The 12,499-nt window shown below is 30.2% G+C and overlaps 1 pseudogene; it reads right to left on the bottom strand.

Annotated features, from left to right (window-relative positions):
• Positions 1 to 1,126: 1,126 nt before the first annotated feature.
• LOC114933663 (cytochrome P450 6A1-like) lies at positions 1,127 to 7,944 on the bottom strand (annotated as a pseudogene).
• Between the last annotated feature and the right edge of the window lie 4,555 nt (positions 7,945 to 12,499).

The following is a 12,499-nucleotide window of genomic DNA, read 5'->3' as shown; positions in this document are numbered from 1 at the left end:
AAAGATATATCGGAACTTATTGTAAATATAGAATCTTGAGAAGCTTGAACAATATTATATTGCTTAAGGGGAGTGTGATTTATTGATTTACATAATAGAAATTAGTCAATATATCCTCTGGAATCTTCAATACAGAGAATTATAGATAATATTTTGCACGAAGATTTTCATCTTTTGGCACTTGAAAAGTTGACCATTTTTCTATACACTTATATTTATTTGTTGTACAATTCGGCACAACACATTCCGACGGCATTTTAATGAAATTTCAATTAAACAGATATGACATATGAGTTATGATATAGTCATTTAAAAAAAAAGAACTCTTACTATGCGATCACAGTGCCATACGGCTAGCGGTTAACTCAAGAAACTTTTGACATTCACTAAGAGCCTTACCCTCACCATGAGAGTTTCCAGACCTGTGTATACGACCGTGGTCTCGAATAATTGAACGCGACTAAACTCGGTGCGCGATATCACCGTTATAAAACGCTCTTGCACGTGTAAGCTCGTTCCTGTACGCATCTTTGTTTCTGAATAACAGCCATTAACCTACTTGCCCCGGTCTACCCTACGTGAAAATAAAAATATTTTAAAAAAATACCGGTTGAAATGGATAGAACACACTTGTAAAATATACTGAAAACTCTCCTTTTGCTTGAGTAATAATCAATTAATAAATAACATGTATATGTCAAATGAAATTGAGCCTAACCAAAGACGAAAACCAGCTGTTTGACAGGTATCAAAAAAAATTAATATTTGCTTTCACATATTAAATTATGCTTAAATGAGAGTCTTTGGTATATATTTTAACACTACGACAATTATTTAAAAACACTGCATTAAAACGAAAAAATAACGCTATACGTCGCAAAAATATTTTGGCTTGCTAAAATGTCATTTTTACTTATTTAGTAATAAATAAAATCATATTATTTGTTAATTATATTATTTTTGTTCATTATTGTACATTTTTATCGATAAAACAATATAGAGATTTTTATTTCTACCGTTTTGAATTAGTCGTCACTGTTAACGCGGACTTGGCAATCAAGTGTGCAGAAGCCTTAAATTATAGATTTTTTATATATGCTTCTTAAGAGAAGTGATGAAACTTAAACTAAGTTCGATTAAATTTAATTATTCTCAAATATATTCTACCTTTTGGAGCTAATAGAAGTGCTTTAGAATTAATTACGTATGATATTTGCGTTTTATCACAAATTTCGACTTTATGGTTTCGTAATATCTTTATAAGACCAATCTTTGTCTGATAAATAGCAAAGCGGCCGAAAAGTTTCGATTATAAAATACTTGTGCAATAACAAATAAACAAACAGAATTTGAAGGAAATATCCCAGACAACAAAACGTTTAAAATCGGAACATAAGACGTCTTAAAGGAGTCATTAAGATGTATTTTAGACATATTAAAATTTGTCTTTAAGACGTCAATAAGATATCTTTAAGACGTCTTATGTCCCGTTTTTAGACGTGATGTTGTTTGGGATAAGTCTGAAATACATTTCATTTTACTAATACAATTTCTTGGTCCATCACCAAAAGGTGGATAATGCATAGCATGCCTAGTTTGTACTGTTTCGTCAGCGAATCTTTCTGGATCAAAAATATCTGGCTTTGAATAAATATCCGGATCTCGATGAATTGCAAAAATCGGAATCCATACCTTCTGCCCTTTTGGTATATTAACTGTGGTACCATCGAAAATATAACTTGATGTTGATTGTCTCATAATGTTCAAATCGAAACTTTTCGCAGACGCGATACGCGGCGAATTATTTAAGTCAAAACTATTGGCGGACGCGATACGCGGCGAATTGGAATTTTGATGTTTTGAAATACTCGAAATAAAGTTTATTTGTATACACAAATATTAAAGATCACAATTTCTTTTATTATAACTTTCTGAGCGAAAAAGATATTATAAATTAGTTAAATCTTTTTGACGAAGCGCGCCGAAAGAAACAGTCATCTTTTTTATGTTTATAGCAACCGAACTATATTCAAACTATTCATATTGAGGGTATCGACTGCTAATTTCTTTCTAAAGCAGTCGACGCCTTCCGAGCTGCGCTCGCCATGGAAATACATGGCAATTACAAGCTGCGCTCTTATTGACACACAGCAAATGTGTTTATTAATGTTCGATTCTGAACACATAAGAAAATCATTCCTGGCGGATATTTTCGTAAAGTTTCTGCATATATTAAGAACAGTGAAAGGAAGCATTCTTTTTTAAGAGTTATTTATAAAATATAAATTATTAAATAAATTTAGTAATTAGCTCTGTTAAATTAATAATTGTGAACAAAGAAGGGCTATAAGAGCTATTAAACATAACAAAGTTGTCAGTTGATATTAAAACATATAAAAAAACTTCGTTTGAACGGAACGAGAAATAAATAAGAAATGATCATTTATTCGCATTTAAACGAAATAATATATACATAAGAAATACACATTAAAGCGAACGTTTCGGCTGACATTTCGAGCCTTTCTCAGCGCAATACAAATATTATATAAATTAAAATGTAATATTGAACATTAAAGACGGCAATTAACGATGTCAAGATAATAAAAAGTCAGTTTTTTGTCTCATTACATATGTTTCTAAACAAGTCATCGCGTGTGACAAGTGCAAATTGTTGATACATACTGAGATCGAGCGACAGTGCCGTGTAATCACTATGTGTATAGGCCTCCTGATTTATTGGCCAAGGGAGATATCTTGATTGAATCGTCGTATTGAAATGTTGTTAGACATTAAATGGAGATCCAAATAAATAATATCCAATTATTCACTATACTTTTGACAAATAAAATGCACTGTACACTCACTCAAACAAAATTGGTGATTATTTTATAGAAGTTACAAGTATCAGATACGAAATCTTATAGGCACAGTTTTATTCTAAAAACAAAAGTTTACTAAAGACAGAACGTTTTTACCGTCTCAACTCTCAATCCCAAATGAGACAGTACCTCGGTGTTTCACCTTTATTATACGTATCAAGGTCTGTTTACAAACCCTGGCAATTTTGGTAAAGAATCTATAATATTATTGTATATATCAGGCAAAAATTCACCTAATTGAAGCAGACTAATTATATTGTTCGGTATCGTAGTAGTAGATAAATTAAAAAACCAATTATTATTAATTTTACTAAGATTCGGATTAGAATCTGGAAAAGAGTTAGGATCGACATTTATTTTAAATTCTTCACATTTATCCTTAAACTTCTGTTGCTTATTTTCAGTTATTAAGTTGTTCTTCTCAGTAGAATTTAGATTGAAGTTAATATTTTCTATCTGATAATGATATTTTCCTATGTTTTCATTATTACTATTTTTATTATTATCTCTAGTAGTACAACGATACCTAATAGGTTTAATAAGGGTTCTATTCTGACTTTTTTGTTTTTTTAACATGAATTCAAGTTTTTTCTCGAAACCCTTCCGTCTATTCATAAAAAATGAACACAGTGTAACAAATTACAGATCGTATTGTAGATTTGATCGCATTAAAGAGGTTTTTTGTAAAAAATTGTTAAAATTAGAAATTGACGACACATATGACACTATTAGAAAATCACAAACACTGTGCAGAACTGTTGCAGAATGCACTGTTACAGAATAAAACTGTGTCTATAAGATTTCGTATCTGATACTTGTAACTTCTATAAAATAATCACCAATTTTGTTTGAGTGAGTGTACAGTGCATTTTATTTGTCAAAAGTATAGTGAATAATTGGATATTATTTATTTAGATCTCCATTTAATGTCTAACAACATTTCAATACGACGATTCAATCAAGATATCTCCCTTGGCCAATAAATCAGGAGGCCTATACACATAGTGATTACACGGCACTGTCGCTCGATCTCAGTATGTATCAACAATTTGCACTTGTCACACGCGATGACTTGTTTAGAAACATATGTAATGAGACAAAAAACTGACTTTTTATTATCTTGACATCGTTAATTGCCGTCTTTAATGTTCAATATTACATTTTAATTTATATAATATTTGTATTGCGCTGAGAAAGGCTCGAAATGTCAGCCGGAACGTTCGCTTTAATGTGTATTTCTTATGTATATATTATTTCGTTTAAATGCGAATAAATGATCACTTCTTATTTATTTCTCGTTCCGTTCAAATGAAGTTTTTTTATATGTTTTAATATCAACTGACAACTTTGTTATGTTTAATAGCTCTTATAGCCCTTCTTTGTTCACAATTATAAATTATTAGTTATGTATAAAATATAAATTATTTACGTATTAAAAATTAATTTAATAGCTATAAGCTATAATAAAACTAGTGATATTCTAATAAAAACAACAGCAAATCTTTTTTTTATTAATTTTTTTCTTCAAATGATATACCTTTGAAAACTTTGTCCAAGTAATTCATTTTTTTACGTTCTCATATAATAAATTGCTATCATTCTTAGTGTATTCTGCATTAATTTCTTCACGTAATTTGTCTTGTATTTTCTGATTTAATGCCAATTCATAGAGCGCATTGCTTATGATTGTTGATAAAGTTTCAAAGCCACCAATGAAAAATACAAATGCTTGAGAAGTTATGATGCTTTCGGTCAACTCTGAAACATGTGATATTTTTATTTTACAAATAATTCTGTTTTTTGTCTATTATATATTAAAAATTATGTGAATAATCTATTTATTTAACGATTAATGTAGTGTAATATAATTTATTTAAATGATAAAGAATACAGGATCGGAATTACGAAGCTCTCGCTCGTTTCTTTGCAAAAGCACGCGTCGAAAAGTATCGCTTCATCGCTCGACGACTGACGACTGACTTGTCCTGACAAAACCGTTGGAAATCGGAGCCGAATCACACAAAGCGAACATGACTACGCGTGAAATACATAAATATAAATATTATCGCTGTAACGTTACCTCTAAGCATTCGGAACTGTCGAGCTGTGTCTTATATTCGCGTATCGTTATATTCAACGTTATTTATTCCACATTAATATGTAATAAACTAAATGAGATAACATGTGGCCTCGCGTGGAAAATTGCGAATTGCTAAGCGAAAGGTCCCAGGTTTGATACTAATTCATATGCCTCATTGTAAGAAGTTTTTTAAATAGAATGAGGAAAGAGAAGAAGACGAAAAAGGAGGTAAGAGAATGTGGAAGAAGGAGAAATGGAAAAGAGGAGAAAAAAAGGATTATAATTTATAGTTATATATAGTAAGGTCGTTTAAGGCCAAGTTAAAAGGAGTCAAGGCTTCTTATCGACCATGTTGGAATTGTGACATCAGAGACGAGAAAACACACGCTAAAAATTCTTATATGTAGATACCATTTCAAAATAAAAAGATATTTTATTAAACAATGCTTCAGATGACTTTAACACACTCTTAAAATATCTCGAAAACTATCCTTTTCCCTTTATAATTAATCAACAGCTATAAAATAACTGTATAATATGCCAGTTTATTTCTATCATACTTTCTCTTTTCGACAAGTTTAGTGTTACCAATCAAATCATTCAAATTCTACAATCCCACAACGCACGCAGAAACTAAGACTCATATTCTTCCCCTTTAATCTTCTCCTCGGCCAAACATGACTGACTTTAAAAAAAAACAGAATTAATCTCTTCCAATAGAATGCGCATGGGATTCTTAACAAACAGAAGACTCTATTGCTCATAATCAAAGACCACGACATTCTAGCAATCTCAGAGACTTGGCTCACTCCAAATCTACAATTCCATATCCGGATCTTCAATATTATCCGCCAGGACGGCGGCTAGGCAAAAAAGCGATTTTTTAAAATCTTTTCGAGATATTTAAGTCTTTGTATTTTCTCTACACGTATATAAGTATATCTTCTCGCGTTGAAAAACGTTGAAAAACGAAATTTAATTTATTCTATCTCGGCAAAAAAAATCGAATCATAGCAATCAAATACGCGTTGGAAAGGGTAAGTATAGCACTTTAATATGCCAACCACTCAAATGTTGAAAAAAATTGTTAGAGATTTTATAGGTCGTTAAAAATGACCTAAAATCTTATTTGTTGCATCTTTAGATTTGAATATCGTAAAAATTTGATATGATACATTTTTTGAACCAGATTCGTAATCGCAGCGCATCAAAATCTACCAAAAACAACTTTGTTTGCTTTAAGGCCAGTATTATTGGTGTCTTGACATTTTGGAAGAGGAAAAATTGTCTTCAAATAATGTCAGGAATCTACTGTAAATCAGTGATTCACTATATGTAGGATACCTTGTACAATAAACTAATATTATGTATATTTTGTAAAAACATGTTGATAGAAAATATTCATAAAAACAGTTATTACTTACTGATATCGCCCAGTTTATCTGGATGTTTCTTCAATTTGCGCAGTACATTAATGAAATCGTGCCTATTGACATTATTTGTTTCTCTATATTTCATGGTATCTCCAACGACGCGTGTGAAAAATGTGGTGACCTCCGATCGTGGTAGGATATAATTGAATAGTCCATACAGCTGTGGCAGCATTTGTCTTATTCTTATTCGTAGATAATTTTTCTAGGTTGGCGCGAAAATTAATCTTCCCATCCTGCGAAATTCACTGTCCTCATCCGCGAGAGCATTCATCTCGAGACCGAAAGCGCAAGTACCGTTTATATCAGTTGTAAACTTGGCCGTTAATTCGCAACATTCTATCAGTGTATTCTTATTGCTTATTTTATCTATATATTGTTCAAGACGATCGGTGCATTCTGACATTAAAGAGAACATCTCTTTTAATTTACCCGACGTAAAAACGGGCGAAAATCTTGTTCTTAGGTTCTTAGGTTCTTAGGTTCAAAGGTCGCCATCTTTCAAGTTCCAATTGAAAAAGATTTTGCGATAATGGATCAGTCTGCAATTTAATATAAAAAAATCGTATAAGTATTAGCAATTTACATATATACATTTTAATTAGATTACACGAAATAACTGACTGAAAGAAACTCAATTTGTAACTATGTCACAATTTTCAATAATACCGACTATTGGAAAAAAACTATATCAAAAAGTTTTCACAATTAATTGTTGAAGTTATTGAAAAAGTTATCAAAACACATTTATGTAATTCGAATATTATGGCTGGTATTCATAGTCAGGTTTTATATTTAATATAAAAAAATCGAATAAGTATTAGCAATTTACATATATACATTTTAATTAGATTACACGAAATAACTGACTGAAAGAAACTCAATTTGTAACTATGTCACAATTTTCAATAATACCGACTATTGGAAAAAAACTATATCAAAAAGTTTTCACAATTAATTGTTGAAGTTATTGAAAAAGTTATCAAAACACATTTATGTAATTCGAATATTATGGCTGGTATTCATAGTCAGGTTTTATATTTAAGATCGTCTTAAGTGTTCATCTTCAGATGCTGTACGGATCTCATTTCATTGGCTACGGAGTATCTGAAGATAAACTTAAGATGGTTTTAAATATAAAACCCGACTATGAATACCGACCTATAAGTTTAAAATATTACATAATAAAATATAAGTTTAAAATATTTTTACACGTACTTTTTCACTAACAGGAAGTCCTCTGTCGACGAACTTGGAAAAATCTTTAATGAGAATATTCTTAATTAAATCTGAATCTTTTATAATAAGGATATATAGGTATTCTCCTAGCAAATACTCCAATCAAAGATTCATCTTTGTATTTGTTATATATATCCCTCAAGTAGTCACCAATGAATTTTTTATGGAAGATGACATCTTTAAAATTACCGAAACCCGGTATCGGTCGTGGGCTGCAAACGCCACGTGATTTCCAAAAGTCGTAGTTCGATGTCAACTAATAATAAACAGCGAGACGTGTAACAGCAATACCGTACGATATTTCAAAAGGTTCCATTATCCTGCGGCTGTTGATTAATTATTATCTCGAGCAACGTTAACTAAAAAAGAAAGAAAGTTTGTAACGTATATTAAATATTTAAAGCTCCTGGATCCTTGTTGATCATGTTGGAATTGTGACGTCAAAAGTGATTAGCATGCTTAGCATACACTGAAAATTCTTGCGTGCTATTTTTAGGTAAAAAGATATTTTGATGAAACATCACTTCAGATGATTTTAGCACATATTTAAACTATTCTAAAAAATTATCTTTCTCCCTTTATAATCAACAACTGAATACTTAAATTAATTTTATCGATATAATGGATTACATGCGAACGCAATGATAATGTAATTTTATGATAACATAATTGCAATAGAAAGAAATATTTTTATCGACTCTCAATATAAAGAATATAAATATGATGTTATTTAAATCGGCCAACAGAGCCAAAGCACGAAAAATTAATTATTCGGAACTGTATCTCTTGGTTTGAGATCACTAAGTTCCATATATAAATTAATCTCGAAACTCACATATAAATAGGCGCGAAAAATATAGGTCCGAAAAGTTGAAGCGGGAATCGAACCCGCGTCTTTCACTTTCCGGGCGACTGCTCTTACCAACTAAACTATTCAAACCCTTTCGATCCTATATTTTTCATTTGCCTTTTAGTAGATGTTAGTAAATAATGCTGTGATTAGGCCAAGGCGTGAATAAAATCAAAAAGAAATATTTTTATCGGCTCTTAATATAAAGAATATAAATATGATGTTATTTAAATCGGCCAACAGAGCCAAAGCACGAAAGAGCAGTCGCCCGGAAAGTGAAAGACGCGGGTTCGATTCCCGCTTCAGCGACTTTTCGGACCTATATTTTTCGCGCCTATTTCTCTATATAGTTTCCAGATTAATTTATATATGGAACTTTGTGATCTCAAACCAAGAGATACAGTTCCGAATAATTAATTTTTCGTGCTTTGGCTCTGTTGGCCGATTTAGAAAACATCATATTTATATTCTTTATATTGAGAGCCGATAAAAATATTTATTTCTGAAATAAATAGATGTTAACAGTTAGCAAGAATCTTAGTCACTACGCGTTAAGAAAATCGAGACAATACTAATGTGTCTTTCGCAATCTAAAACCTCATAACAAAGTTAAATAAAATAAATAGGTAAAAATAAAAATAATTTAAATAGCGTCAAGAACACGATCATACCTGTAAATCCCACTAAAATTCTCCGTATCTTTCTGTAAATTAATGCCTTTACGTTGTTTTTTTATATAAAACATTTCTGCAATTTCTCTTTTTCTTGTTTGTTTTTCTTGATGCAAGATCACCGGAGAATCCCAACGGAACTCATGATCGTTGCAAAGTCCGATGCAAACTAACGACTGAATGCAATGTAGTGTCTTTTTTGATATTATTTCTATGTTTTTTGATGCGCGTTTCTAAATGTCGTTTAGTCTGTCCAATATATAGATAGAATCACAATTCGCACATTCAATTTTATACACGACATCGGTCCTTTTTAAGTTGTCTATCATATCTTTTTATCAGTGTGTCTAATTTTTTTGGAACGGTATATAATACATCAATTCCATTTTTATTAATGCAACGCGTAATATTCTCGCTCAAATCTCTAATGTAAAGCAACACCATACAATTTCGCGCATCAAATTTATTTCGGTTCAATGAGCTAAGATTACCGCCAAATTTAATCGCCCTACGTCTTTTGTTAATATTTTTGTTTATAACCGTTAAAGAGTAACAATTATTACGAAGAATTCTTCTGACTATATTAACATTTTCTTCGTGAAACATAGGGTCAGCGAGTAAAATAGCCCTATCCACTAGGCTTGTGATCACACTGAGTTTATATCTCATCGGATGATTCGATAGAAAATTTATATATCGACCTGAAAACGTAGGTTTACGTATAACATTCGTGTCTAAAAAAACTCAGAGAACAATTGTTCTCTAGTTTAGATGTAAATTTAAGTCGAGTGTGAAAACCATTGAAAATCCTAAGCATATCCTCCATTTTTCGTTTTGGAATAATTGAAAAAATATCATCGACGTACCTAAAATAACAAGAGGGTTCGAAATCCAATTGACGCAAACAATATGATTCCAAATTGTCCATAACCATGTCGGACAAAATATGATTATAAATTGTGTTCATTTTATAATACATTGGATGATTAGAGTGATAATGAATATATCTACCAGAACATGTGGATTTTCGAAACCAATTTATTATTAGTTTGCCATCGCATCTAATGACTGTAGTATTCAAAAAATTTGATTGCAAAATCAGATTCTAATTTAGATTATCAGGACACTGATAATCTAAACAATATTTATGACAAAATAATAATTAAATTAACAAAAAATAATAATCAGTGTCCTGATAATCTAATTTAGATTATCAGAACACTGATAATCTAATCAATATTTATGACAAAATAATAAAGGTCGCTTAGTCTGATCTTAACTTCTTTTGCGTAATGACGATGTGCTTTAACAGAAAAATAAAATTTTCTTTTCTACGATATTACTGTGCCGTATTTGACAACTAGCGGAATTCAAGTATATAGATAACAATTTTCTTGTTTTTAAAAATTTGTTTAAATTGTCATCTTGCTAAAAAAATTTTTAGAGACGATAATTTGTTGATTTCTGTAAATACTAATTGATTGCGCTAATTACTGTCTATATTGTTTGTGTAGTACACTTGAGAAGGACCAAAACCCATGGTCGAAACGTTGTGTGATTATTGATTAAATAAAGCATTGCCAGTGTGTGGTCAATTTATATAATAAATTCTTTCTTTGATTTCATCTACTGGCGACTATCATTAATTTCAAAATGTTTTATAAAATATTTAACATTTTATGTCGAAAAATTATTATCTTGAAGTCTTATAACTCAAAAAGTACTTAAGAGAAAAATATTTTATTATAGTATTTCCGAAAGCTTTCGAGCTACAAGAATATGCAATAAAAATATTAGGCGCCATTTAAGAAATTGAAGATGATCTTCATGTAATCTTCAAATAACTATCCAAGGTCAAATCTTTGTTACTATCTTACATATGTCCCTCTTGAAGCCATATACCATATATAACTATTTGTTTGAAAAATTTTTTTCCGAAACGCGATATGCTTAAGCTTATTTTTTAAAATGGGACACTCGCTTGTGTATACATATAAGATAACATGTTTTAATCAATCTTCTACAAGAATTGGAAAAAATATGAGAAAAAAATAGAATTAAAAATATTGGAAAAAGTGTAAGATTTAAATCAGATTGAAAAAAAGTCATTAGAATAATATTTTAAAAATTTAATAAATATGGAGAGATGCCTCACACAGACACATGCACACACAGATATATCGAGATCATTTTTATGATTAGTGAAAAGAATTCAATGAGAGAGGCTTGCAATATTATGACTTTCAATTTTGTTAATATAAAGAATGATAAAAGCTTACCCAGGTAGAACATAAAACTCATAATGACGTCATAATAACGTCATCATGATTTTATTCATCACTGAAAAGTTATTCAAACAAAAATGATTAAAAAATGATTTAAAGATGACAAAAATAATCATAGAATTTATGTCCAATTATCGCAATATATAACTTTCAAAAAAGTTATTTATACATATAATAATAGTAAGAATATATAATTGCTAATATGTATAATGCAAATAAATTTCATGTATCAATCAATTTTACATAATATTCTTCTTTTGGAGGTCATATTAAAGTCAATATGAAATCATAAATAAGTCACCAAAATGTAGCCAAAAATATATCAAATGAGATTATTATAATTTTTCCAAAATGACTTTTAAGTGACGTTATAATGATGTCATTATGAGTTTTATGTTCTACCTGGGTAATCATAACATATAACACACAATTTTATTTTTTAGTCTAGTAAGTATTTTAGAACAAATAAAAAAGAGCGTAGAAAAAATAAAAATATGACATCGGAAGATACGAAAATAATAAAAGAGACATATATCTGGTCTTTGCATATGCGCAGTAATGCCACACATAACAAATTCTGATATCACGATCATTTTACGGTTGTAGGTATTGACTATTAAAGGAAAAAAAGTAGTTTACGAGGTATTTTAAAAGTGTGCTAAAGCTATCTGAAGTGAAGTTTTATTGAAACATTTTTTCATTTTTTCAAAAATATGACATTTAAGAATTTTCAGCGTATGTTTTCTCATCTCTGACGTCAATCTAACATAGCCCGCCTTAGAACTCAAAAACCTTAAAATATCGCTCATTAGCTGCAATGCCAACTAGCGCAAAGAAATTTATGGACAACTACTCTGTGACTTTAGATAAATGATCAGACAGATGATTTTAATTTCTCGCCAATTGGCTATGGACTATGAATAATGCTAATAAGTGATAAGAAATTCTCATTGTCAGAAAAACTAACAAGATTTTCCGAATTTTTGATAGATTACAAGTAACTGTACATTCCACTTCTCTAAAGAATACAATTCATCCACACTATTTTTTTAACAAGACCAATAT

Source organism: Nylanderia fulva, unplaced genomic scaffold, assembly GCF_048542155.1.
Source record: "Nylanderia fulva isolate GAGA-0341 unplaced genomic scaffold, ASM4854215v1 Scaffold192, whole genome shotgun sequence".
NCBI classification, from domain to species: Eukaryota; Metazoa; Arthropoda; class Insecta; order Hymenoptera; family Formicidae; genus Nylanderia; species Nylanderia fulva.
This window is presented reverse-complemented; position numbering and strand designations above follow the sequence as displayed.